The following is a 6761-nucleotide window of genomic DNA, read 5'->3' as shown; positions in this document are numbered from 1 at the left end:
GATAGGAACAAACCCAATTGCTGGGTTTGTCCCTATTTTACCCAGCACTGGGCTGTATTTAACCCAGTATTTTTTAGAGTGTAGATATTGTTTTGTTATAGATACATAGATATAGATATATATATAGATTTTAAAAATTTTCAAACTGAAAAAAAGTGAATAAAGATTTTTTACATCAAAGAAAAATACATGCAGCATGCATACATATAATAATATATGTTTTACTTTGCACTCAAATGTTATATTAAAACACACACACATATGTATATATTTATTTATTTATTTAAATGTATGCGTGTATGTATGTAGAATGAATATAAAACTATAAATATATAAATATGTTATACTTTTTAATGCTAATAAACAATTCTAGATGTCTCGGACAAAAGATTGACATAAAACATAACAATACCTAAAATTAGGGATTCAGAACATTTCCTACATGTTTTATAATCTCATATTTGGGTATACAAATCTCCAACCTTGTCATGCAAACATATGGGCAACAGACGCACATCACATTAGAGCTTAATATAATGGGTCTTTATAGAGGCATTGACTCCAGAGTCTTTTCTAGATAGATGAAATCTGGTCCACAGCATTTTTAATTCTTCAAAGAGACTGTAGCAACACCAGCTTTAGTCCTCTAGTCATGAACACCAGGGAGTAACCATGCTGCCACACTGAAATCCATTATAGTTGAAGAGAGAGATAGTTAGCACATAGGAGAAACGGAAAGGGAGAGTGAGAAGGCAACACAGTGAGCCATAAAGGCTGATTTCAGCCACCTGTGCTCCTGTGCTCAGCTCATTCTTTCTGTGTGACACGCTGTGCGCAGATAATTTCGCTTATGCAAATGTTTTTTGTTAAAAGAAAATTATTGGGCATGCTTCAGAGAAATGAGCTGAAGAACAAAACGAAGGAGAAAAGAATGTAGAGAAGTTTAAATGAGAAAAAGTTGGATAAATTATTAGTCTTTTGCATATCCACCTTTTCCCCATTATGCCGAACCGCTGGCCTGGTAATTAAAGTCATGCACTGATGGGATTGGTGCGTTCTGTGCCACCGTGCTCCTTTATTGCACTCTGTCATTTTGGCACGTTTGAGACAGGAAGGGGGTTGTGAAAGGAGACTGGAAAAATGAGCATAGGTCTAACGAAATCGAGGGCAGTAAATAACATAGACCACCAACGCTGGTGGGTTTCTTGATAAATGGGAATTGTTCTACTCTCGGTTCGGGTAGAACCTGGTCTGTGATTACAATTTCGGCATTTCAGGCAATTATTTTTTTTTTTGGATATTTGGAAAGTTGATATTACAGGATAGAGGGATGTTTGCTTTGTGGTTTGATATTGGTATAAGCTTTATATAGTGGCCCAACCAGTCTACACAAGATTAACCAGTGTTAAAATCTTTTCCATGCAAGTTTTTGTCCAAACTGGCCTGGACTGCAATAACTAAGCTGCTTGGTTTCCATTTCTGCATCTTTATTCTGTGTAGCCCCATCCCTACTAAAATATCATTGGTCCAAAATCTCCCTCCATTCTACATAAAATATGTTCAGATTGGTTGTGATTTTTCATCATGCAGAATTTTCACTTTCAGACAAATTATTTACAAATTACTAGCTTGAATCTTCTCACATAAAACCAGACTTATCCTGACTTATCCACGTAGAACATGTTCCTTGATGAAGATTGTTTGTTGGTCCTAGAGCAACACTATCCATAATCGTAAGCAAAAAAAAATCTGAAAAGGTGATCAATAAAAATATGTTTCAAGCCCTCAACTCTAAAATCTGATTGATTGGACTGTTATTCTAAGTTAAACATATACTGCATGGTTAAATCGTGTTATTTCAAGCTAGTGTCATTAAAAAAGGTTACAGTTAAACATATAGGCCATAGCAAGAGATATTAGCCAGAAAGGTCTGTTTAATATGCCTGCAAACCATCAGTGTAAGACACTACGTCTTTAATGTATCACAGCTGTTGGGAATCAGTCCTCACACACGACAGACAGTGACCTTGGTGTCTCATTAGTACATTCGTTTAATGTGTGCGATGATTAACAGTCCTGCTGGGGCCCTCCTGTCCATTGTGTCTAGCAGCCAAACTGCCTGAAGGATCTTACAAACACCAGGGACAGTGAGATGAACCGTCCCAATGTGACACTAACACACCTGCAAATATTAAAGTAATTTACACAAAAATGACAATTCTGCCATTATTCACTAAACCTTCATGCCATTCCAAACCTGTATGATTTTATTGCTTCTTTGGAACACAAAAAGTCAGATTTTGTAAAGTGAATTTCGGTCTGTTCATCATACAAAGCTATCAAATGACTTCAGAAGACTTGGAATATAGAGTACAAGTCATTTGAACTACTTTTATGATACTTTTATGGTGCTTTTTGTCATTTTGGAGCTTGACAGTCTCAGTTCTTATTTACTTTTATTATATTGAAAAGAGGATGTTATTCACACATCTGTGCTTTTGTGTTCCACAGAATTTGAGTTTGGAACAACATGAGGGTGAGTAAAAGATGACAGAAATTTAATATATTGAATATATCTCTTTGATCTTTGATTTGGCCCATCATGCCATATCGCAAAAGACATGCCAAAAACATGCCACTGGAGCATATCTTCATTTCTAATTTATTTTTGTGTTTTAACACTTTTGTTCTGTTTGTGCATTGAAATGTAGAGAATATAAGTGAATTTGATTTTACATATTTTTGTATTTTTTTTTTTCCAAACTTTTCTTAGTTAAAAATGTGGTCACCTCTGCTCGTGCATTGTATTTTCAGAGCAAAGATGTCATGTTAGTGACTTTGGAAAGACGATATTATTCACCACATGACTTGTGCTGGTTTCAATCTGACACACAGATCTGAAACATCTGCTTGTTTTTGATATTGAAATTCTTAAGCGAAAAAGAAAAAATCTACACAATCGAGTTGAATTTCACATCCCAAATCAATATAAAGTACTTCAGATGCCTGACTGTGGAAGATATACAGTACAGTTACGGAGATGAAAACAGATGTCTCCGTCAGCCAGACTGAGATAAGAATTTTGTTTCTTGTCTGTTTTTATTGATAGGAAATTCGAAAATTGCCTTATGTTTTTAAAACAGCAATAAATGTCAGAGAGGTTTGGAGTTGCGTTTGAGTGCTTTTCAATGTGCTTACCTTCCCTGTAACTTCATTCATGACTAGCAGCATATTTTTTCCTGTCTACTATATGTGTATGCATAATATTCTTTCTGTTTCCATTCACGTGTCTGTCACTCTATGTGTCCTAGGCTCAACAACAGGTCATTTTCCAGGACGAGGCACAGGAGGAAGCCGCTTTCCTATAACATAAACAGGATTATTTTAAATCAAATTTCACCGTTTTCTGAAGCAGAGCTGCTAGAAAGCATGCTCAGTGCTTTGAAAGGCAGCTCTGCTTCAAAAGGGAGGGAGAACATCCCAAATCAATATAAAGTACTTCAGATGCCCGACTGTGGAAGATATACAGTACAGTTACGGAGATGAAAACAGATGTCTCCGTCAGCCAGACTGAGATAAGAATTTTGTTTCTTGTCTGTTTTTATTGATAGGAAATTCGAAAATTGCCTTATGTTTTTAAAACAGCAATAAATGTCAGAGAGGTTTGGAGTTGCGTTTGAGTGCTTTTCAATGTGCTTACCTTCCCTGTAACTTCATTCATGACTAGCAGCATATTTTTTCCTGTCTACTATATGTGTATGCATAATATTCTTTCTGTTTCCATTCACGTGTCTGTCACTCTATGTGTCCTAGGCTCAACAACAGGTCATTTCCCAGGACGAGGCACAGGAGGAAGCCGCTTTCCTATAACATAAACAGGATTATTTTAAATCAAATTTCATCGTTTTCTGAAGCAGAGCTGCTAGAAAGCGTGCTCAGTGCTTTGAAAGGCAGCTCTGCTTCAAAAGGGAGGGAGAACGAGAGCGATATTGAAAGAGTAAGGGAGAAATGTACTTTTATCTCCGCACAGGAATATGATGCGGCCCACTTTGCAAATTGACTTCGAAGGCCGCAGTTCTGCAGTATTTCTGCAGCCACCCGCCCCTCACTTTGAGAAATATACAGCTGAAGTCCGGTTCTGCAAGGATGCTTCGTGATTTATGACGTGGAGGGATGGGTTCCCATCTGGGACTCCAGCCACTGCCGGACAGGAGATTTACGGGTACAATGACACCACTGATTACTTTTGGACGCCGAGGAGAAATGGACACAGTTTGTTTTTCACCCCTTTCCATCTTTAAGACCTGGACTGAGCATGGGCCTAGATTTGAGTCTCTGTCCCAAAGCAGCGGCTCTGGGGTTCGCTTATGGACACACACAGGCTAACTTGGATGAGCCCAAGTCGATAAATAACATATGCAGACTGATGGGAAACCCATACTGTATCTCCATCGACGAGAAATGCAGAGACATTGTCATGACCCCAGAAACCACACTTGCTCTAGGAGCCGTTCGACTCCATCCCTCTCGTTTTGACAAATTTGTGAGTCTTCCTGTGCGTTCTGAGGAGGCCAAACCATGGACATCCACAGTTCAGCCAAACCCAATACAGTCTGAAAACAAATGCTAGGGTTCGACTGACCTCACGCTGGACTAAATGGCTGGACAGCTTTGTAAATATGGCTTCCGGCAAATTAATTCCCTTCTTTTTCATTTACCAACAACAAGAGCCCCAAATCCATTAAGAAAGAAAAACGCAAAATGAAAGACAACGCTGCCTAACACTCTAACTCAGTCAATAAATCAGACAGAAACAATAAGTGGAAACCATAAATGAGGACTGGATTGAAGTCATTTTTCTTCACGTGGAAATTCTCAAGACATTTTCAATTTCATGCACGGCACAGAAACCATACTAAAGACATTTGTGTAATATAAGCAGGGAGGAACTCTTTTGATGATCGCGACAGGTCTACATTCCAGCCAGCCCTATGCAAACAATGTGCCTGCCTGTCTGTCTGCTTGCCATGCGTCCTCAAAGGGACATAAAGTGTCTCATATACATTTGACACAAAGAACGGGTTATGTGACATAAACCAGATGGACTCTTCAGTAGGACCGGCATTGTGGTTTCTCAAAGACCGCAGACTTGCTTGATCGCTCCACCCAGGGTCTGCTTGCTGGCAACTCACTTTCATTCGTCTTCTCACTAGTTTGGGTGAAAAGCTTTTGGGAAGCTTTGTAAGATTGATGATCCATGGCCAATTACTGGCTTAGCCCTTGAGTCTCACAAAGAAAGCATGAGCTCGGACGTAAACACATAGGACAAAGACGTAGGGGCTGGGAATACCTGTGGCTCCACAATATGTAAGTGTTTCCCTAAAAAATTGTCTGGAATGTTCATCAGATCAATATTTTGATTTGAGAGTGAGTGAATGCTTCAAAATCTATACCAGTCATGTCAATTTCACACAATGTTTAAAGAAATTAATACCTTTATTCACCAAGGATGCATTCAATTGATTAAAAGTGACTGTAAAGACGTATAATATTACAAAAGATTTCTGTTTCATATACATGTTGGTATTATGAACTTCATTAAAGAATCCTTGGGAAAAAAATGTATAAAAATTTTCACTAAAATATTAAGCAGCACAACTATTAAATGATTTCTGAAGGATCATGTGACACTGAACACTGGAGTAATGACTGCTGAAAATTAAGCTTTGCCATCACGTCATTTATTATAAATTATAATAACATTTCATAATATTCCTGTGTTTTTGATCAAGCAATTGTAGCCTTGGTGAGCATAAGAACTTATGAACAGTGTATGTCCTTTTTTGGATCTTAAAAGTTTTGGGTTCCATTGACATTCAAAAAATGGACAAAAATAAATAAATAAAGTACAAATACTTTTTTTTATGTTTTGCACAAAAACAAATAAATAAATATCCATACAAATTTGGATTGACATGAAGGTGAGTAAATGATGGCAAATTTTATTTTTGGATGAACTATCCCTTTAACACTCCCTCTTTTTGTCTATAGATGAGACTTCAAGACTATCTCTTAAAATAATCTCATTCCACAGCCTGATCCTGGTATTTCTGGATGGTGCCATCCCGAGTGAAGAAAGGAGGGGCCGGCGCATCTGACGCCCCGTGGTTGATGAGCACCAGGGCGCCAGGCGAAAGCTTGTTAGACAACTCTGACAACAAGACGCTGCCCTTGAAAATCAATTATAAACACAGGAGCTTCCCTGCATCTGTTTCTGCTCGCAGTTTTGTGGGGCTGTCTGTCTTGGATTTCGGTTTTATCCTCCCTCTCTTTGGGCAGTTTCCACGTCGGTTCAAACGGCCATCCCTGAAGGATTAGTGTGAGTTTTTAAACCCACAGGGACAGAGTGTGTAAATCATGGATGGGTGAGCAAGAGTGATGACAGGTCATGGCACCCGCTGCTTATTGGGATGAGCAGTTTATGGGAGCAGTTGGGGTGTTTTTCATTGCATCTGTTTTGCCCGGTCTCCTGTTTCCAACAAGTAAACAATCATAAAAAATGACTTTGACTGGTTAAAAAGGGGTGCCGACAAGTTTGCACAGAGAAGTTATGGGTTCCTAATCTTTTAAGGGTCCTCTAATGGCCCTTTAGGGCTCGGCTTACACTACCTGGGGCCCGGGTTACTCACAATTGTTTTAGCATGCCATTATGTGTTTTTAGCCGATTCTTGAAGATGGCTAAGGATTGAGTTGGGCAGGTC

At 38.6% G+C, this 6761-nt stretch overlaps 1 long non-coding RNA gene across 1 annotated transcript in view; it reads left to right on the top strand.

Moving 5' to 3' along the window:
* The window catches only part of LOC107704239 (uncharacterized), a 27014-nt gene extending 20259 nt beyond the window's left edge, over window positions 1-6755 (top strand). Inside the window, exons 6-7 of the long non-coding RNA XR_001635933.1 lie at window positions 4031-5367; window positions 6052-6755. This is a non-coding gene — a long non-coding RNA (uncharacterized LOC107704239). The remainder of the gene's footprint in view (window positions 1-4030; window positions 5368-6051) is intronic.
* The last annotated feature ends 6 nt before the right edge of the window (window positions 6756-6761 follow it).

This window comes from Sinocyclocheilus anshuiensis, unplaced genomic scaffold (assembly GCF_001515605.1).
Source record: "Sinocyclocheilus anshuiensis isolate Anshui unplaced genomic scaffold, SAMN03320099.WGS_v1.1 scaffold1509, whole genome shotgun sequence".
NCBI classification, from domain to species: Eukaryota; Metazoa; Chordata; class Actinopteri; order Cypriniformes; family Cyprinidae; genus Sinocyclocheilus; species Sinocyclocheilus anshuiensis.
This window is presented reverse-complemented; position numbering and strand designations above follow the sequence as displayed.